Below are 22,606 nucleotides of genomic sequence, written 5' to 3'. Positions count from 1 at the left end.
TTTATTATGCACTGGACATGGTGGCTGACATCTGTAATCCCAGCACTTTAGGAGGCTGAGTCAGGAGGATTACTTGCGGCGAGAACCCAAAACCAGCCCAGGCAACATAGTGAAACACCATCTCTAGGAGAGAAAAAAAAAAAGCTTTTAATTAACTGCCTGTAGTGGTTTCTGCCTGTAGTCCCAGCCACTCAGGAGGCTGAAGCAAGATGACTGCTTGAGCCCAGGAGTTCGAGGCTGAAGTGAGCTATGATGGTACCACTGCATTCTAGTCTAAGCTATAGAGTGAAACCTTGCATCTAAATTTTTAAAAAAATTATTACAGCCATGAACAGAGATGAAAAAAAAAAATAGTCACTTTCAGTGACCCAAGTGGGAGGTATCTAGACTAAAGCAATCTTCTAGTCTTCTGCCCAAGATGGCCTGCTCGCCTCCAGGCAAACATAATACATGATTAGGTAAAGATAGAAGTTTTGATTTAGTTTTGATTGAATTGTTTAATTACTGATGATACAATGCCCATATACAAGATATTGACTCTATAAATTATGAGGTTGGCCAAAGACATTTTTAAGGAAGCTGTAACTGATGATGCTTGATGGTGTGTTCTACATTTTCTCCCTATGTATATCAGATTAGTTGACCCCTATATAAGCTGACCTCTTTATCCTATAGGTTGTGACACACTAATCTTCCAGGATATAACAGAAAATAAAGTGTAAAAGCAAAATACTATAGGCAATTCTTTAACCCATTTCTTCTTTGCCCTGAGAATACTGGCAGGTGGCACATGCAGGTACCGCATTTACCGAGACCATTCATGGATTCTTTCTTTTTCTTTCCATTTTTTTTTTTTTTTTAAGAGGAGTTTTGCCCTTGTCACCCATGCTGGAGTGCAATAGTGCCATCTCAGCTCACTGCAACCTCTGACTTCTGAGTTCAAGCAAATCCTCTGACTCAGCCTCCTGAGAAACTGGGATTACAGGTGCACACCACCACACCCAACTAATTTTTGCATTTTTATTAGAGATGGGGTTAAAGGTCTCTTTCACAGTTACTGGAGGCCACTAGAACTTAGATTTAAGTATAATAGTATAATTCTAGTATGTGTAAATCAAGATTCCTTAATAAAGCATCACCAGCCTTAGCAGTTTTTGTCTAGGGTAGCTGAAAAGAACTACTACATTCCTTTGTACAGTTTGGAGGGAGAGGCATGTCTGCATTAATGGCTGGACAGCAGGTCTTTGCCTGGGTAACACGGATCCCCTTTGGGAACTGTCACTCCTATGTGTGTTATACCCATCCAGAGCACTGCCGACTCTCTACAATGCAAGTTTCCATTCATTGTTCACTCCTAGAGAGACGTATCCCAGCTACGTGCTCAAAGAAATGATAAAGCTAGTTTTCTGGGATCACCAGTAATTACTGGCAGGTAGGGGTTGCTCCTGCTCTCGAGATCCACTCTCCAGACACCTACAGTCCATAAACCTTTCACCTAACAAGAACTTTCAATCTTCTGCCTTCCATATCTATTCTGTCATTCTTATTCTGTTTCTTTATTTTTTCCTTTAGTTTTCTATAGTTGTATATTTTCCTCACTTCAAGTAAAAAAAAACATGGCTTTGAAGGGAAGCATCACATTCAGACCTTGTCTTTCTGGTCTCCTGCAATAAACACTGAGTTAGCTGTGTTCTGAATGTCCTCTTGACAGCGTCTTTACTCACTCAGCAGTTAGAGTTGTGAAAGCTGCAGCTAGTGTCTCATCTTTGTATTTGTGGCTCCCTTTACAGCACCTGAAACATGGTAGGGTATCAAAACATGCTTGCTAAATATTGGGATCAATCAGATTTTATAATAGTAAACAATAATATTTGATTAAGTAATTATGTAATCATATCCATTGATGCTTTGTAAATAGCATGTTTGACTCAAAGGAATTCCTATTTCACAATGGATATGAGAAGGAAAAAAATAATCCACAGAACGAACACAACAAAGAATGATCCATTTTACATTTGTTCTGATTAAGGTTATCTTTCATTCCATGATAAAATCCACAATGATAATATTGTTAAAAACTGAGCAAATTACTTCCAACCAGATACTGTCTAAACATTAACTTTTGTTATGAAAAGTATTCCCAGTATTTACTTTGTAAAATGAGAGTGCACTTGGCTTCCATTTTAGAGGTGGTTAATAAAGGCTACAGGGTTAGATAACATGTTGAGGGTCACTCATCTAGAAAGGCATATAACCTGTCTGTAACTTAGTCAGCCAGTGGGGCCTGAGCCTTTAGCTTCCTGCTGTTGTACACAGAGATGCTGAAATCTTTTTTGTTTTTTTTGTTTTTTTGAGACAGGGTCTCACTCCATTGCCCAGGCTGGAGTACAGTGGCTCAATCTCGGCTCACTGCAGCCTCAACTTTCTGGGCTCAGGTAATTCTCCTGCCTCAGTCTTTTGGGTAGCTGGGACTACAGGCACAGGCCATCACACCTGAATAATTTTTGCATTTTTTGTAGAGACAGCCTTTCGCCATGCTGTCCAGGCTGGTCTCCAACTCCTGGGCTCAAGTGATCTGCCTGTGTTGGCCTCACAAAGTGTGAGATTACAGGTGTGAGCCACTGCACCTGACTGAAATCTTCTTAATATAACAATTCAGTAGAACACAAAACTGGGAGAATGAAAGACCACACTAACAATGGGCAACTATCCTTACCCTGCTCCTCAGTAACATCCCAAATCATCCCTTGCACATTCCCCCCAAGCTTTTCTCTGCTGGTAGAAAAGGTTTCAGTGTCTGCCCTTAAGACAAGCAATGTGATTTTGGCAATAATGAACTCTCTATAAGAAAGCCAGGCACCATAAAAACAGCTTTTCTTCCACAGACATAGTTGTACTTTTTCCTTTATTTTTGAGACCGAGTTTCCCTCTTGTTGCCCAGGCTGGAGTGCAATGGCGTGATCTCGGCTCACCGCAACCTGTGCCTCCCAGGTTCAAGTGATTCTCCTGCCTCAGGCTCCCAAGTAGCTGGGATTACAGGCATGTGACACCACACCAGGCTAATTTTATATTTTTAGTAGAGACGGGGTTTCACTTCGTTGGCCAGGCTGGTCTCGAACTCCTGACCTCAGGTGATCCACTTGCTTCCACCTCCCAAAGTGCTGGGATTATAGGCCACCGTGCAGCCACTTTTTCCTTTCATCTGCTAAACCAATCTGACACTAATCTAGATAATTTCATCCCAGATGATAGGATTTTGTTAATATCATTAATTCCATTTTCTGAGGAAATTTGCTCCAAGACTAAAGTTACACCCAGTTTCTTGTTATCTGGCTAGAACCACCCAAGGGAGCAGAAGACTATAAAAACACAAATACTGGTGATTTCTGAGTTCCAGATACTCTATCACTAGTTGTGAGATGGATGCAATGAAGCAGCACTTTCCTCCTGGGGTGCAGCAGGCCTGGGATTCAACAGACCAGGCACCAGGACTCCAGAGGCTGCCAACCCTGAGCCCAGGCCATTGTGTGCCTTGTCTGCTCCCTTGTATGTTATTGCACACATACACCCAAATTCTGCAATACTTTAAATTTAGCAATTCAACAGTACATGACAAAACTGGGAGAGTGAAAGACCACATTAAGAATTGGGGACCGGGCACAGTGCCTCACACCTGTAATCCCAGCACTTAGGGAGGCCAAGGCAGGCAGATCACGAGGTCAGGAGATTAAGACCATCTTGACTAACACAGCGAAACCCTGTCTCTACCAAAAAAAAAATACAAAAAAAAAAAAAAAATTAGCCAGGTGTGGTGGCACATGCCTGTAGTCCCAGCTACTCAGGAGGCTGAGGCAGGAGAATCACTTGAACCCCGGAGGTGTAGTTTGCAGTGAGCGGAGATTGCACCACTGCACTTCAGCCTGGGAGACAGAGCAAGATTCCGTCCCAAGAAAACAAAAAAAAACAAAAATTGGGCAACGACCAGCCTGGGCAACATGGAGAAACCCCATCTTTAGAAAAACTACAAAAAGAAATTAGCCAGGCATGGGGGGCACACACTCGTTTTCCCAGCTACTTTGGAGCTACTCTGGAGGCTGAGAGGGGAGCCTGCAGGTCGAGGCTGTCAAGAGCATGCCACTGCATTCCCACCTGATCTACAGAGAAAAACCCGGTTAAAAAAAAAAAAAAAAAAAAGCCGAGGCATCACATTACCCAACTTCAACCTCAAACTATTCTGTAAGGATACAATTATCCTAAGCAAATTAATGCAGAAACAAATATTGCATGTTCGTCTCACTTGTAAGTGGGAGCTTAGCCTGGTGTACCGGGACATAAAGATGAGAACAATAGACAACTGGGGACTCCAAAAGGAGGGAAGGAGGGGCATAAGGAGGTAGAGGCTGAAAAACTTCCTACTGGGGACTATGTTCACTCTCTGGGTGATGGGTCAATAGAAGCCTCAGCATCACGCAATACATTTTTGTTACAAACCTACACATGTCCCCTTGAATCTAAAATTAAAATGTAAAAAGGTCAACATATCACAGAATAATAATATAATGAAATACCACAAAAATGATCTTTTGATTTAAAAAATGGGCAACTACCCTGGCCTCCTCCTCAGTAACATCCCCATCCTTAGGCATCTGACAGGCATTGCTCTGGGGCAGAAATGAATCCAGTCTGCTCCAGTACTAGCAATGCATTTGGAGGCAATAATGAACTTTCTAACCAGGGTCCCCCAAAACAGCTTTCCTTGCACAAGAAGTTAGTACTCTTTCTTTTCAATTTCTAAAGCAAAGTATTAACTAGATAACTTCATCCCAGATGTTAGGACTTTACGTAAATCTCATTAATTCCATGTCTTGATGTAATTTGCTCCTAAGATTAAGGAGATTAATCTAATTTGGACCGCTCATGAGACCAGAAGAGTATAAAAACGCAAAAGATGTTGACTTCTGAGTCCCAGATACCCGGTGTCAGCTGGTGAAAGAAGGACGCGATGAAGTTGCTGTCTCCCCTCGGAGTTTGGCAGGCCCGGGATTCCACAAAAGAGGCGGCGGGGCCAGACGCCTCCAGCCCTGAGCTCAGTAAATTCGGTGTCCTGAATGCTCCCTTCCTGTCCTTACCACTGCGAGCTCTCTTGGGGCGGCCTCCTAGGTTCCACTGCGACCTACTTTCCGCTTCCTGAGTGCTTCTTTGCTGAAACTGCAGGCGAAAAGATCTCTTTCCCAGACCGTAGCGCACTTTGAGCCGGGGCCTAAAGTCGCCGGCTCTGAATCCTCGCCGGCAAATAGGAGTAGCCGCAGGCGCCCTCCGGAGAGCTGGAGGCTGCAGAGGGTCCCAAGGGACGTCTGCCCCCGCAGCATCCCTCTCAACTCGCCCCTTGCTTCGTGGACAGACGACTGGAGCCGGAGAAGTCCGTCCGAGGAGACCTTTCAGAGTGTCAGCCTACTACTGTCCCGCAGAAGCCACCAACCGAAGTTCCAAGACTGCTGGGTGCAGATTGCATGCGCTTGAGGGCAGACGCCCTAAGAAGGTGTCCACCGCCGCCTTCGGAGTCCTCAGCCCTGAGATTTTCGCTGAGATCCTTCCATTGACGATCGTCTTGTAACAGATGATGTCACAGTAATACCTGAGTTCTCTCAAACGCGATGGAAGAAATTTTGCCTTCAGATCAGTTTGTGCCTTTTTCTTTCCCCTTCTCAAAATTGTACACAAATGTGGCCGGGCGCGGTGGCTCACGCCGGTAATCCCAGCAATTTGGGAGGCCCATTCGGGTGGATCACTTGAGGTCAGAAGTTCGAGAACAGCCTGACCAACATGGTGAAACCCCGTCTCTACTAAAAATACAAAATAAGCCGGGCATGGTGACGCATGCCTGTAATCCCAACTACTCGGGAGTCTGAGGCAGGAGAATCGCTTGAACCCTGAGGCAGAGGTTGCAGTGAGCCGAGATGGTGTCATTGCACTCCAGCCTGGGCAACAAGAGCAAAACTCCGTCTCAAAAATATAAAATGAAACAAAATAGGACACAAATGTTAAATTCCTGTTTCCTGGGTTCCTGCTGATGATGTTTGGTAAGGACGGAGCATAGGAGCCGGGCGGCTGGTTGCTGGTGCCAGGACTGCCGGGACTCTGTGTCGCCAAGGTTTGCTGATTGCAGGGCGGAAGTAGTGTGTCTTATCCAGAGACTGGAGGGAAGGATCAGCCAGGGGTTGTGCATGGCAGGTGACTCACAGGCTGGGCCTACAGGAAATGGGGTTAACAGGCAGCAGGCCTGAGAACTTAGTGCAGGAAATTCTCTTGTTCCAAGTCCCTGGAACTTTTTCCTTCTGAAGGTTTGCACTGTTATATCTTGAGAGCTTGCTAAACTCACTCATGAGTGCTGGAACTTTTAGACTCCTTAAGATTTTCTTCATAGACTCATATTCTGCAAGTATGGATATTTTCATTCTTTCGCTTCCAATTTTTATGCTTTTTAACACATTTTCTCACCTTATTGCACTGGCAAACAATTCCAGTACATTGTTGAATAGAAATGGTGAGAGTGGATATTTGTGCCTTGTTCCTGATTCCATGGGAAAAGCGTTGAGTCTGTCATTACATACAATGTTTGCTATAGGTTTTTGTAGACTTTTGTTTTTGGTTGAGGAAATTCCCTCTATTCCCATGATGCCGAGAGTTGGTTTTTAAATTTTAAATCAGAAATGGTATAGATTTTAAGTGCTTTTTGTGCATCATTTGATAGGATTATACGGTGTTTCTCATCTAGGCTATCAATAAGGGAAATTACATTGTTTGACTTTCGAGCATTAAACTAGCCCTCCATCTGGAATAATCTTACTTGGGCACGGTATTGTTCTTTTTTTTTTTTTTTTTTTTGAGACGGAATCTTGCTCTGTCACCCAGGCTGGAGTGCAGTGGTGCGGTCTGGGCTCACTGCAAGCTCCTCCTTCCGGGTTGACGCCATTCTTCTGCCTCAGCCTCCCAAGTAGCTGGGACTACAGGCACCCGCCACCATGCCCGGCTAATTTTTTGTGTTTTTTTTTTAGTAGAGACAGGGTTTCACTGTGTTAGCCAAGATGGTCTCGATCTCCTAACCTCGTGATCCGCCCGCCTCGGCCTCCCAAAGTGCTGGGATTACAGGCGTGAGCCACTGCGCCTGCCCAAGGCATGGTATTGTTCTTTAACATATATTTCTGACTGATATTTGTTAGTATTTTGGTGAGGATTTCTGCATCTATGCTTAGGTGCAATATTGGTCAGTAGTTTTCTCTTAGTGTGCTGTGTGTGCCCGGAAAGTGCTGATCTCATAAAATAAATTGGGAAGTATTCCATATTCTTTTATTTACTAGAATAAATCATGTAGAATTCAACTTATTTATTCTTTAAATATTTGGTAAAAATTAGTCAGTGAAATTGTAAGAAACTCTAGGTTTGTTTTTTGGAAGATTTTTTGACCATGAATTCAATATCATTAATGATGACTGGATCTTGCAGGGTTGATCCATTCAATCTAATTTGTTGAATTTATGAGTATAGAGTTGGTTTTAGATCATTTTAAAAAGTCACCATTGTGGGCCAGGTGGGGTGGCTCACCCCTGTAATCCCAGCACTTTGGGTGGCCAAGGTGAGTGAATCACTTGAGGCCCGGAGTTCAAGACCAGCCTGGCCAACATAGCAAAACCCCATCTCTACTAAAAATACAAAAAATTAGCCAGGCGTGGTGGTGCACGCCTCTAATCCCAGCTACTCAGGAGGCTGAATCACAAGAATCACTTGAACCCAGGAGGTGGAGGTTGCAGTGAGCCAAGATCAGGCCACTGCATGCCAACCTGGGCGACAGAGCAAGACTTTTCTCAAAAAAAAAAAAAAAAAAGTTATCTTCGTGAATACATTGATCAATATAAAGACGCTGCTAGCTAACATCAGTTCGCCTCACTAGATCTGTTTACCAGTCTGCAGCCAGCTCTATGTTGCAAGAAGTAACTGTTATGGACTGCACTGGAGAGCTACTTTTGCCCCCAGGCTTCTGTTTGAGTTTAGGCACTGAAAGACACCAGCTGTTCAGAGATATGGAGTAGTAATTTATTACCTTGCTTTGCTCCCCCTGGAGCTCAGGGTATTGAATTATTTTATGTAAAGTGAAAAATAGTCTGGCTATGGTGGCTCATGCTTGCAATCACAGCACTTTGGGAGGCCAAGGCAGGAGGATCCCTTGAGGCCAGGTGTTCAAAACCAACTTGGGTAATAGAGTTAGAACCTGTCTCCACAAAGAATAAAAAAATTAGGCTGGGTGCGGTGGCTCACACCTGTAATCCCAGTACTTTGGGAGGCCAAGACGGGTGGATCACCTGAGGTCAGGAGTTCAAGACCAGCCTGGCTGACATGGTGAAACTCTGTCCCTACTAAAAAATACAAAAATTAGCAGGGCGTGGTGGTAGACACCTGTAATCCCAGCTACTGGAGAGACCGAGGCAGGAGAATCACTTGAACCCAGGAGGCGGAGGTTGCACTGAGCCGAGATTGCACCATTGCCTGGGCGACAAGAGCAAAACTCCATCTCATAAAAAAAAATATAAATAAATAAATAAATAAGCCAGGCATGGTGACATGTACCTGTAGCCACAGCTACTTGGGAGGCTGAAGAAGGAGGACTGCATGAGCTGAGGTGGCCGAGGCTGCAATAAGCTATAATTGTACCACTGCACTCCAGCCTGGGTGACAGAGTGAGACCCGGTCTCAGAAAAATAAAAGGGAAAAAAAAGGCCAAAAATACTGTGGAGTGGCCCTTCCAGCACTTGCTTGCTTTCTCTAACACCACTCATTCTCTTGCCCCTACTTAGCTAGGAATGGTAATGCTTTCTTCTGGTGCAAGGTCTGGAGTGCTCCCTACCTCTTGTTTGTTTCCTTTTACCTGTCCACAAATGCTGATTGTAAGTAGTCAGTTACTTTATTAAACACTTCTCAACTACCCCTTTTTGGGCATTCATTTTATGCACCAACGTGGATAACACAGATTCCACTGGCAAGTATAAAATTACTCCAAAATATTTAGCAAAGCAAAATATTTCATCCTGGGGCATTTCAGAGTTTGGACAAAGAAAGTTGATGTGCCAGAGCAAACAGACTGAGTGTCTGCTGAAGCAAAAGAAAAGGACAGTGACATGTCATGGAAGCTGAAGAAAAACATTTGCTATACAAAATGCTGAAGAGAGGTTGATGTTTGTGGGAACAGGAAAATGAAATTGTGGAATGAAAGATTCATTATACAGGATTCACTGGGATGTGAAAATTGGAGATAATGAATATACAGTCCTTATGTTAGGTTTTTAACCTTTTATTTAAAATAATTTAAAATTTACAAGAAAAAATGCAAGAAGGAACCACAGAAATCCAGCATACTTTTTTTTTTTCTTTTTTTTTTGAGACAGAGTCTCGCTGGAGTGCAATGGTGCAATCTCGGCTCACTGCAACCACCACCTCCCGGGTTCAAGCGATTCTCCTACCTCAGCTTCCTGAGTAGTTGTGACTGCAGGCATGAGCCACCATGCCCAGCTAAGTTTTGTATTTTCAGTAGAGATGGGGTTTCACCATGCTGGCCAGGCTGGTCTCGAACTCCCAGCCTCAGGTGATCCTCCCACCTCTGCCCCACAAAGTGCGCGGATTACGGGAGCAAGCCACTGCACCCGGCTGCAGCATACCTTTTATCCATATTCCCTACCCTCCCCTCTTTAAAGAATTTGGGGCCACCACAGTGGCTCACACCTGTAATCCCAGCACTTTGGGAGGCCAAGGTGAGTGGATCACCAGAGGTCAGGAGTTCGATACCAGCATAATCAACATAGTGAAACTCCATCTCTACCAGAAATACAAAAATTAGCCGGGTTTGGTGACATGCACCTGTAATCCCAGCTACTTGGGAGGCTGAGGTAGAAGAATTGCTTGAACTCAGGAGGCAGAGGTTGTAGTGAGCCGAGATCACACCACTGCACACGCATGGGCGACAGAGAAAAATTTTTTTTTAATTGTAAAAAGATTATACAACTTATGGCCAGTAAACTTTAATATTTAGTGTGCATTTCCTAAGAACAGGGATATTGTCTTTCATAAGCTTACACAGTAGCACAGTACAGTTATCAATTGCAGAAAATTTAACCTTACTATAATACACCAGCACTACCATCAGCCTGGGTATTTACGTCTCCGGAGCTCGTGGGCAGAGGCAAGCCAAATATGAAACTCAATATTAATAAATGCATCAAAATTAGTACACAAATGAGTACACAAATTAGTACACAAAATTAGTACACCACCCGGGAGGTGGTGGTTGCAGTGAGCCGAGATTGCACCATTGCACTCCAGCGAGACTCTGTCTCAAAAAAATGAAAAACGATAAAATTTTAGAAAGCACATAGAACCAAAACAAACCGTAATAATTCCGACGGAAAAACAGCGAGAAAAGAAACCGAAATGAAACTGACACTAAGCAAACCGTACAGAGAATTAGCCCTACAGATCGCAGGGATTAAAGAGCGCTTCAGGGGCCAAGAGCCATCTGTGTCTGGGAAATGAGCATTGGTGCCACCAGGAAACTGTCCGCTAGGGCTCGGCACTACTAAGGACCTCGCTAACAATAATCTGGCGGCGCTGGGACTCAGCAAGAACAGACACCCAGCGGATTGCCCTGGTGATACCAAACATGTCCATAAATGGTGCTGCTAGAAAGAAACTGCGGGCTCTTAGATAGGAGTCCTGTCTGGAGAAATGAGCTGACTGTGTTTAAGTGTGTTGTGACAGAAAAATGTGTTGTGGCATCTTACTGTGTTTTAAGTCCTTTAATATGTTTTAACCCGTTGTAATGTGTTGTGAGAGAAAAAGCCCCGGCTAACGGTACTATGGAATTACTAGAGAGCACAGCGGCTGGGTGCAGTCACCGGTCTGCACCGTAAAAAGGGGTTCAGGAAGTTCCTACGAGACATTAGCGTTGCTAGGACCCAGAAAGAGACAGCACAGAGAATTTACGGGCCCCGAGAACGTGAAACGACCTGTTGGGCGCTAAGAACGGTGCACCAACTGAGAAAACGCCCAGTGGGCGCTACTGGCAAAAGTGCTGACCCAAAACCGACAGCTCCGCATAAGAAGCGGAGTCGCCAGACAGAACCCGGAAACTGGCAGCAGCAAGGCTGAGACCGCGATCGGCTCCCCGCGTCCTGAGCATGCAAGTCAAGGAGCACGAAGCTGAGACATTTAAAATCAGTAGAAAAAAATACATAACATTTAAATAGAAATACAATTTAAAAATAATAGAAGCCTAAAATGCAAATAGAAATGAAAGGCAAGCACATCGGTAATGTCGTTCTCAGAGCAAGACACAAAAAGACAATTAAAAAATAAGCAAAAATTACTGAGAACCATTCCTACAAAGAAGAAACTACAAATGTTTGTAATGCAGTCCTACGACTAGGATATCCCTATCCGATCTAAACCGGTACATGTTACACCTAAGTCTAAATATCCTACCAAATTAAATAAATAAATAAATAACAGTCATGGTTAAACCTGTTTAGCTTAGACTATAAAATGGTAGAAAAAAAAGTCGCTTTCGGCGGGACTTGCCGTTGTCAAACGAGGCTTGGCAAAACTGAAAAATCGCGTTTGCCCGCATTTCCTGATTTCCAGGGGAGTTTAAAAAACACAAGCCTAGCTAAGGCGGGACCCGCTATTGTGAAACCAAACTTAGTATAAGAGCTCCCAGGCCCTGCTAAACTGGTCATCGCCAAGCCAAAAAAAAAAATCGCATTCGCTGGTACCCAGATTACAGGAGTTAAACGTCTCCTGCGCAGCTAAAGCAGAGCTTACTAGTAGGAAACCAGAACTTGCAATGACTAAGAAACTTGAGGCAGAGCTAACCCGGGGTTGTTAGGATTAGAGTTCCGAGGCTACAGGAAAACCGGAATTGCTGAGATCTGAGTCACAGGGTGACTCAGCCTCGTTACGATGAAACAGTAACTTCCTACTACCTAGAAATCGCAGCCAGGGCCAGACCGGTGTTTGTCCTAAGTCGGAACTTGCTTGGGCTAAGAAATCATATTGTGACTATTCCACGACTTGAACAAGGGGTAGAAATCGCAGGCACCACGAAATAGAAACTTGCTAGGACCAAGAAGCCAACGACGCCCGAAACCGTGGGGTCCTGTCACAGAAACCCCAGCAGCGCAGCCACCGGACTGGGTCTGGAGGCCGAGCCGGAGTCCGTGCGGCGGCGCTGGGAAGAGATGGCGCCCCGGCAGCTCCCCTGCCACCGGCCCCGAGGAGCGGCTGGCTCCCCCAGCCCAGCGCCGCCGCCGCCCGGTAACTCCAGGCTCCGCGCAACTGGGGCAGCTGCGACTCCGAATCCCTCACATCTGCAACCTGGGCGCTGCGGCCACTGAGAAAATGGAGGCGCAGACCGACGAGCTGTGCCGCGACCAAGACACCTCGGCTGGCGAAGTGGCGGTGCCGGGAGCCTGCGAGTGACGCCAGCCTCCGGGGTTGTCAAGGTCAACATTCGTTTTGGCGCAGCCAATGGCGCCGTCACCAGGAAACCATCGACTCTGAGAAAAAACAGAGGTTCGGCCACGGAGAAACTCCGTACGACAAGGGCTGTGACAGAAAAACCGCCGACTCCGTGCCACTGGCAAAACAGCCAATGGAAACCCCGGGCGTTGCGACCGTGACACCGGCACTAGAGGGTCTTGGATGGAGAAAGCGGCGCACGGACACCAGGAAACTATGTGTAGCACAACTAGCAGAAAACCGTCTGGTCGGCCATCCGGGAGAAAGTGCGGATCAGAAACAGGCGACTTCGTGCTGAGAATTGCTTCAACCCAGGAGGCGGAGGTTGCAGTGAGCCAAGATGGCACCACTGCACTCCAGGCTGGGCAACAGAGCAAGACTCCATCTCAAACAAAACAAAACGACATGAGAGAAAAACGTCAATCTGTACACCTCTTTATGACAGAACAACACAGAAAGAGAAAGACAAAGAAAAGACTACTCTAGGAGGAAATGGATGAAACAATATGATTCTTACCACAAAGTACCAGAAAGTACACCAGAGTCAATACACCAGCACCGGTCACACAAATCCTTTTCTCCCATCAGTCAAGATTTTGGACAGGAAAAATGAACAAAGAGTGATATTTACTGTCTACTTGACCAAATTCCACAGAGAGGGGCTTGGAATCTGACTGGTAAGAAATTCTTATCCTTAGGCTGGCTGATTAGCTCCTGGTTTTCCTTAACTGTGGGCTTCCAAAAGAGCCAACCTTTGGGTTCCTGCTTACAACACCAAATTTCTAGGGGCCAAGGGAAATCTTTTTCTTAGCACTCTGAAAGTTTGTTGTAAAATCGACTCACAAAAACAGAAGATTAACAGGGGACAAAATGTATGATTGCCCAACCCCCCAGTGAGGTGCAGGAGCTTGTATACCATCTTGAGGTTACAGAAAGAAGTGGATCATGGCAGAACTGGTTACAGGAGGGAGAGAAGATGAGGTCTGCTAGCAATGGTAGTCTTGTTATGTACATGAAACCTCACAGATAGCATTCCTCAGGGAACTGTTTCCTTAAGACCTTTAAAGGTGTCAGACTCTCATTAATCCTTCCTACATCTGGAAAAGAGAAGGCCTGTATATATCAATGCACGATGGCATTGCAGAGCTGCTTCTTTTGCTGCCTCTGACAGCCATCTCAAAATATGTCAAAGAAATAGATTTTGGGGTAAAACGTTTTTATTTCTTTCAAAGTGGAATATTAAGCGTACGTCTCTTATAGATACACTTTTAAATAAATAAGGGAATCCACTTTTTCTAATTTGTTAAGACATTTTTTGTTTTAATAAAGAAGAGAGGTTAACTTTTAAAAAGGTTTTCTACATCTACTGATATTATCATGCGGTTTTATTTCTTTTTACTGTTAATGCGGTGAATAATATTGATTGATTTTCAAATGCGAGTTCCTGGAGTAAATCCCACTAGATCATGATGTATTTTTAAAATATATATATTGCTGGATTCAGTATGCTAATACATTGTTCATAATTTTTAACATCTGTGATCATGAGAGACATTGGTTGACCAAAAATGGGAAATTGACTAGAGTAACAAACAAAATGGGCTTACAAATATTCATACTTGCTTGATACTTAAAAAGGCCTTTTAATGTATTTTTCTGCTCCACTCAAGCAGACTTTTTAATTTCTGGCAAGAGGTCTCATTCAGACTGTTCAAAGGTCAATATTAATCTGAATCATTCCACATTTGTAGGCATCCTCATTATCTTTGCAATACAGATTGAATTATTGGGGATTCAGACAGCAGAGGAAAAAAGTTAAAGCATGTAAGGTAAGCAGAGCAGCATATTTTATTGGTCTGGCTTCCCCAGGAAGCATTAGCTAAAGTGAAAACTTATGTGAGACTTTTTAAGTCAAAAGTAGTTTTTTTTTTTTTAAGAAAGTGGAATTTAAGAGAGGGAAGTGGAACAGGAGGGAGTAAGGGGCAATTCAATGCTGTGCTACCTCATTGGCCCATGTGGGGTATCATGCAGGGCCACAGGCAAATTTACCATGCAGGTAAGGAAGCTTAGCTTTTAGAAGTCCTTCGAACAGGTCTGTAATTTTGTACTGTAAATTTTTATTCTTTTTTTTTTTTTTTGAGTTGGAGTCTCACTCTGTCACCAAGGCTGGAGTGCAGTGGCGTGATCTCGGCTCACTGCAACCTCCACCTCCCAGATTCAAGTGATTCTTGTGTCTCAGCCTCCCAGTAGCTGGGATTACAGGTGCCTACCACCACGCCCGGCTAATTTTTGTATTTTTAGTAGAGGCAGAGTTTTGCCACATTGGTCAGGCTGGTTTTGAACTTCTGACCTCAGGTGATCCACCTGCCTTGGCCTCCCAAAGTGCTGGGATTACAGCCGTGAGCCACCGCACCCGACCATCTTTTTTAAAAAGAGAATCCTCTACTACTTGTATGAACATTAGGTTCTATGAACTGAACCCACCCTGAACACAACTGTTTGCTTGATCACATGGAACTATCTTCTGGGAAGCCCTATCTATGACTGCTTCTAAGAATAATCCATTTAGAAGGAAAGAAAGGAGAAGAATATATCCACTGTGGGAGAAATAAAACAATCCTGACAACGAAAAGGCCCCTCAGTACCCAATAGAGAGAGAGAACACTAATATTGAGTTAGCCTTAACAGATTTACATGCACATAAGATAGCATGACAACAACTATAAAGCTGGGCCATATCTCATGTGTTCTGAGCAAAGCCTCGGGAATTATGAGAACTTCTTTTACTGCTTCAAAAGAAAAGCAGGCACACCTTGTGACAGTTTCCTGTATACTGAGAGACCCTCAGCTCATCCTGTGGGTGCTTTTTAAAAACATCTGGATGTTATTTTCCTATGGTCTTGGGTAAACTCTGGAGACCGGGCTTAATCCCTAGAGATATTATATTTCTACTGGTAGAACAAGGATTTAGAGTTACCATGTTGAATGTAATATCACTGTTTTGTTTCCTTCATGGTTTTTAGGAACAGAAACACACTCAGACATGAAAAACTGTCCTGGTTTAAAAGGGTTCCTTTCCTTACAGGTGAGTAACAATTGTCACTTCCTGACGGGACCAGGAACATCAGGATATTTGGAGAATCTTAACAAAAGAAGAATTCATCCAAATCTCTAGGTATTGCAGGTGAAGTATGATAGCAAGATCCTGGTTTGGTTTCCTAGCATCTGGACGCTTTTAAAAGTCTTTTGAGATTCCTTATGAAAATGTCCAGGTAAGTCAACTTAAAGAGAGCCTACACTGCAGCATAAGTTCCTAGTTATCATTGCTGAAGTAAAGTTATCATTGCTGAGAGTACCATATCATCCTCTGGAGAAACTGAACTTCTATAGAGTTAGTTCTACTTATAGTGCAAAACAGTGCTTCAAGTTAGAGTCAGCATATTTACTGATTCTATGCAGTGACCAGTGCTATGTTTCTCCAGATTTGTCAAATTATACCTTTTCCTTTAATCGGTGTGGGCTCATAGTTGTCACAATTTGTGTACTAGGGGTGAGAGAAACTGTAGTTCTTCTCTCTAAAGAGCTCGAATTTTGTCTGACCTAGTTTTATTTTTCTTTCTTTCCTTTTTTTGTTTTTTCGGTGTTTCTTTGTTACCCAGGCTGGAGTGCAATGGCGCGATCTCGGCTCACTGCAACATCCACCTCCCCAGTTCAAGAGAGTCTCCCGCCTCAGCCTCCCAAGTAGCTGAGATTACAGGCATGCACCACCACGCCTGGCTAATTTTGTATTTTTTAGTAGACACAGGGTTTCTCCATGTTGGTCAGGCTGGTCTCAAACTCCTGACCTCAGGTGATCCACCTGCCTCAGCCTCCCAAAGTGCAGGGATTACAGGTGTTAACCATGGTGCCCGGCCCTGTCTAACCTACTTTTCAAAACCAAAAAGATGAGCAATAAGAGGGCAGTTAATTAGCAAGAACTCCTTCCCTAAGATCTCATTCTAAGGTTGGGAGATAGGACAACAGACAGGAAGAAAGATGTCAGAAAAATACATTTAAGAGAAAAATGTTCTTTTGGCAGGCCTAAGAGATTTCCTATTAGAGTGTGTTAAGGGTCTCTCCTAGCATCTTCAGATTGTTCTGTCATCACCACCAGTGTTTTCTGAAAGCTTCCTCCCTTTCCCACCCCCTCCCTCCCACTCCAGAAAAACCACACATAAGGTTAAGCCTCCTATCCAGTGTCTCCTGGAAGTCTGAGGAAGTCACAGGTGCCTCTGTGGTCTGGGGATCCCAGTCTTGGAATGAGAGTGAGTTCTGGGACAAAGGTGAAATCAGACATGGTAAATCAGATACTTAGCCTGTTGTAGGCTGGTGGTTTAAATGTTAGGATTCTGGCATGATCTTGCTGTGGTTCAAATTTCTCTCCTCTTTGACTTTGAGAAGTTAGTTTAATCCTTGTGTTTCATTTCCATTGTTAGTAAAACCAGATATAATTGCAGTACTCATTATATCAGTGAGGTTAATGGGTATCCTTCCTTAAGCATAGTCTAGCACCATTTAAAATAATAAACATTAACTAGGATTTTATTCTAATTACTCCTTTCCAGCAATTCTAGGGGCTATGTTTTCCCCAGTATTAGTTCTATAGTGCGTGAAAGCTCAGACTTTCTTCTCTGGAAGCTACTTTCTAAACCCCTTTCACCCTACCTCTTTATTAACTAAGATATCCACCTTACCCTTTCCATCTTTTCCTGTCACCAACATTCTCTGTGGCTGTATCATGTCCGGAAAATAATCATCAGGCATTTCACAGTAAATTGTAAGAGCATTGCTAGTGTTCACATGTTTAATCACGGGATGATACTTCTGCTATCTCATCCTCAATTCTGATACCTCCAGTTCGTGTTTGCTTATGAAACAGGGACCACTTGAGGGACAGATAAGTTTGTTACATGTTGTAGGCACTGATGTGCTTTTATTTAAATACATTGATTTTCTGGTTTTATCGTTTTTCTCATAGTTGTCACCAACTTGTGGGCTCATAATTGTTACCAACTTGTGAAGTAGGGGTGAGAGAAACTGTGGTACTTCTCTCTAAATAGCTTGAATTTTGTCTGACCTAGTTTTCAAAAGCAAAAAAAATGAGCAATAACAGTGCAGTTAATTAGTAAGACCTCCTTACCTAAGATCTCATTCTAAGGTCTGGGAGATAGGACAACAGACAGGAAGAGGGGTGTCAGAAAAATACATTTACGAGAGAAACGTTCGGCCAGGCACCATGGCTCATGTCTGTAATCCCAGCACTTTGGGAGGCCAAGGCGGGTGGATCACGAGGTCAAGAGATCAAGAGCATCTAAAAATACAAAATTAGCTTGGTGTGGTGGTGCGCACCTGTAATCCCAGCTACTCTGGAGGCTAAGGCAGGAGAATCACTTGAACCAGGGAGGCGGAGGTTGCAGTGAGCCAAGATGGTGCCACTGCACTCCAGCCTGGTGACAGAGCAAGACTCCGTCTTAAGAAAGAGAGAGAGAGAGAGAAATGTTCTTTTGGCAGGCCTAAGACCCTAAGGGAATACATGTTAAAAAAAAAAATGGTGGGGGATAAAGAGAAAAATCATTAAAGATGAAAAATTGCCAGAAATTCCCTTGTGTACTTTTCCCCTTGCCTCTTACTTTCTGGTTTCTGAAACAATAACTGATCAATGGGGTGTGCTGAGGGAGTAGAGAAAGAATGAATAGCCCTGAATGCACTGATAATAGACTGCTTGCCAATAACCACTGATAGAGTTTGAATACAATTCTACAATGGGAAAAATATTTTTAAACATATGTCTGATGAAGGATTGCTATCCAGAATAAATTAACACTTTCTAAAACTCATCATCAAAAAACAAACAACCCATTTCAAAAACAGGCAGAGGACTTGAATAGACATTTCTCCAAAAAAGACATACAAATGGCCAATAGCACATGAAAGAAAAATGTCCAGCATCCCTAATTCTTAGGGAAATGCAAATCAAAACTACAATGAGATACAGGTACCACTGCACATCCGCTAGGATGGCTACTATTAAAAAAACAAAAGATAACAAGAGTTGGCAAGGATACAAGGAGTTTGGAACCCCTATGTATGCACTGTTGTAGGCATGTAAATTGGTACAGCCAATGTAGAAAACAGAACCTTCCTCAACAAATTAAAAATAGAATTACCATATGACCCAGCAATTTCACTTCTGGACATATACTCAAAATAATTTAAGGCAGAGTCTCAGGAAGATATTTGTACACCCAGGTTCATAGCAGCATTATGCATAATAGCAAAGATGAAGAAGCAACTCAAGTGTCCATTCACATATGAAAGGATAAGCAAGACATGGTACATATAGACAGTCAGCCTTTAAAAAGAGGGAAATGCTAACAGGCTACATCACAGATGAACCTAAGGGACATTATGCTAAACGAAATAAGCCAGTCACAAAAAGACAAATACTGTATGATTCCACTTACATGGGGTACTTAGGGTAGTCAACATCATAGACACAATGTAGAATGGTGGTTGCCAGGGATGGGGGAGAGGAAAGTGGGGAGTTATTCTTTAAAGGATACAGAGTTTCACTTTTAGAAGACACAAAGAGTTGTGGAGATGGATGATGACAATTGTTGCAAAGCATTATGAACTGTAGGCTTAATGGTTAAGATGGTAAATTTTATGTGTATTTTACAGAGAGAGAGAGAGAACTGGGCACTCGCTCTTGCATTCTCTTCACTAACATCCCAAATGTTCATTTATAGATAGTCGCCCAAAGCGTTTTTCTCCTGGCAGAACAGAATTCCAGTCTCTGCTCAGGAGTAGCAATCTGATTTGGGGAAATGATAAACTTTGTATAAACCAGAGTCCCCCACAACAGCTTTCTCTTCATAGGCCCAGTACTAATTTTTTTTTTCATCCCCTGAGACAAACTATTTGACTCTGGATAGTTTTCACATGAGATGATAGAATTTGATGTTAATGTCATTAATTCCATTTTCATATGCAATTTGCTTCTAGGATTAATGTCACCAGCCAGGTTCCTAACCTATGTGGAACACGCAGGGCCAGAAGAGTATAAAATTGCAAAAGCTGGTGGCTCCTGAGTCCAAGAGTTCCTGGTTTTCCTGGACACAAGCGATAGCGCAGCACTTTCTTCCCCATGTGCCAGAGGCCTGTGGTTCTGCAGAAGAGGACCGGAAACCCCAGACACTGCAAGCCCTGAGCTCAGTATATTCTGGGGCCTGTCCTCTCACTTTCTATTTCTTGTGTGGCCCTCATACTCGTGCCAGCTATCCTGGAACAGCCAAGAATTCAATTGTGACCTGCTTCCTCCCTCAACCTCTTCTCCCCAACCTCCCCATCACACTTATTCTTTGGGAAGATTTGTAAAAATTAAGGTTATTATATCCATGTAACTTTCTGTATTTCTTTTAAACTCCTTGTGCTACTAAGTCACACGGCTTTGACTCCTGGATCTAAAAAAGTCACCAACTCTGGCTAAATCTTAAACATTGACAGCAATTGAAGCCTCATCTTCAGACCTAGGAGAAGATGAAAATCAGAGTAAGCTGCAGTCATGAGACATGGGTCCAGAAATTAAAACTCTTCAACCCCTCTAGTCCCAGGGACTATTGCAGAAGAAGTGGGTGTGTGAGCTTGTAAGGATCCATTTCAAGAGATAAAATTAGTTCAGAGTTTCTCTATAAATTAAACAGTTGCATTTGTTGTTGTTTTGAGACAGTCCAGTTATGTCATCCGAGCTGGAGTGCAGTGTCATTATCCTGGCTCACTGCAACCTCTGCCTGGCAAGACTCCTGGCACCTCAGCCTCCCAAGTAGCAGGGACTACGGGGGTGCACCACCATGCCTGACTAATTTTTGTATTTTTATAGAGACAAGGTTTCACCATGTTGCCCAAGCTTGTCTCCAACTCCTGAGCTCAAGATAGCCGCCTGCCTAGGCCTTCCAAAGTGCTGAGTTTACAGGCATGAGCCACCGTGGCCAGCCTATAAATTAAACATTAATGTCAAAGGAACACTGATGCAAGACAAGCATGTGGGTCCCTGTGTCAGATTAACAATGTTTTCTTGGAGCATTAACACATTCTTTACTTAAAAATTATGAAAGGTTATGAGAAGGTTTACAAAAATTATATCTTATTCTCAAGATGATGAAAATTTAATAGATTTGTCTGTAAAATTTAATTGACTTCATCCTGTCTTTATTAGGTTTTATTGTTTGGGAAAGTAAGTCTCAAAGAGTAAAGTTTTTGACTTTTTGTTTTTAAAATATTTGAGTTACCACTTTGACTAAATGAGTGACTTATTTTACAATGACCTGTGATGCTATTTTGTGATATTGTGTTTTCAACCTTTGATGTTTGACAAACTTTCCAAACTCTAAATCTAAATTCAGTGTTTTGGTCTCATTAATTTTTTTGACATTACATCCCCTGAAATCCAAAGAGACATATTTGGCTTATTGCTATAATAAAATCATCATTATCAAATATGAAATGATGTGTAACCTTCTTTGGCTTGTATTTGTGTAAATGTGTTATTAGTATGTGTTCCAAAATTGTATGAAATTCTTGTGATTCTGATATGTCTTAGACTATGTTATCAGAACTAATTATGATTATTATATTAAACTGTTATGTGCCATAGATATAACCAAATTTCCTTGCTAATTGTGTCTTTAACCATGGCTGTTCAAATACTTTTGTCACCCACAATCATTGTTTTACTTTGATCCTTCTTTAGGGTGGTTTATAGTCAGTTATAGAGCTCTGAGGACTACTCTTTCTTTTTCTTTTGCTTTTTTTTTTATGAGATGGGTTCTCGCTCTGTCACCCAGTCCGCAGTGGGGTGGCATCACTGCTCACTTCAGCCTCAGTCTCCTAGGCTCAAACAATCCTCCCACCTCAGCCTCCCAAGTAGCTGAGACTACAGGCGCACACCACACACCCAGCTAATTTTTAAAATTTTTGTAGAGATGGAATCTCCCTATGTTACCCAGGCTGGTTTCAAACTCCTGGCTTCAAGCAATCCTGCCACCTCAGCCTCTCAAAGTGCTGGGATTACAGCCATGAGCCACCACACCCAGCCTTTTAATACATTGTCTCTTCATTAACAGATAGTAAGTGTCTATATTGTGCTACAAAGTGATCAAAGTTCCAGAGATAAGTGATCAACAAGCAGAAATGGACTTGTCCATAAAGTGTTTAACACAATCAGGGACTGAAAAAAAACAAAGCAGTAAGCATGACAACAAATAAATAAGACAGTGTTTATGTGATAAATGCTATCAAGAAAACTAACGCAAGTTAGATGGAAAGGTAACTAGGAGGATGCTATATTAGCTAGTATAGTAAAAACAGAATTATCAGAGATACTTCCACTTTGATACGAATGATGCAATGAACAAAGCAAAGAAAAAAAAATCCCGGCCTGGTGCACTGCTCACCTGTAATCCTAGCACTTTGGGAGGCCAAGGTGGGCAGATCATTGAGGCCAGGAGTTTGACACCAGCCTGACAAACATGATGAAAACTCATCTCTACTAAAAATACAAATAAATTAGCTGAGCATGGTGGCCCACACCTATAATCCCGGCTACTCAATAGGCAGAGGTGAGACAATCGTATGAATATGGGAAGTGGAGGTTGCAGTGAGTCAAAATCACACCACTGCACTCCAGGCTGGGCAAGAGAGCAAGACTCTGTCTCAAAAAAAAAAAATCTGAAGGTGGAGTTACCATCATGAGAGAATATAAATTACAAAGATTCTAAGACTAGAGCAACTTTATTATGGGCTGGGCATAGTGGCTTACACCAGTTATCCCAGCACTTTGGGAGGCTAAGGCAGGAGGATCACTTGAGGCTAGAATCCCAAAACCAGCCCAAGAAACATGGTGAAACCCCATCTCTACACACACAAAAAAAGTGTTTAATTAGCTGGATGTGGTGGTGTCTGCCTGTAGTGCCAGCCACTCAGGAGGCTGAGGCAAAAGGATTGCTTG

At 43.0% G+C, this 22,606-nt stretch overlaps 2 long non-coding RNA genes across 8 annotated transcripts; one reads left to right on the top strand and one right to left on the bottom strand.

The window, feature by feature from the left end:
• On the bottom strand, positions 1–12,170 carry LOC134732810 (uncharacterized). Its single transcript, XR_010116368.1, has 3 exons — positions 12,027–12,170; positions 1,725–1,793; positions 1–123 (listed from the first exon to the last, which is right to left on the bottom strand). It is a non-coding gene; the product is annotated as an uncharacterized lncRNA (long non-coding RNA).
• Positions 10,578–21,259, top strand: LOC129464858 (uncharacterized). 7 transcript variants are annotated; one of them, XR_010116360.1, is made up of 4 exons: positions 10,582–13,238; positions 14,313–14,390; positions 15,647–15,833; positions 19,606–21,259. It is a non-coding gene; the product is annotated as an uncharacterized lncRNA (long non-coding RNA). The 7 variants fall into 7 exon arrangements; XR_008651775.2 differs by having other exon boundaries at positions 10,587–13,238; positions 15,647–15,745; XR_010116362.1 differs by having other exon boundaries at positions 13,101–13,238; positions 15,647–16,898.
• The last annotated feature ends 1,347 nt before the right edge of the window (positions 21,260–22,606 follow it).

The sequence above is a fragment of the Symphalangus syndactylus genome, chromosome 16, assembly GCF_028878055.3.
Source record: "Symphalangus syndactylus isolate Jambi chromosome 16, NHGRI_mSymSyn1-v2.1_pri, whole genome shotgun sequence".
In the NCBI taxonomy this organism is placed as follows: domain Eukaryota; kingdom Metazoa; phylum Chordata; class Mammalia; order Primates; family Hylobatidae; genus Symphalangus; species Symphalangus syndactylus.
Note: the sequence above shows the minus strand (reverse complement) of the source record. Positions and strands in the feature narration are given on the sequence as shown.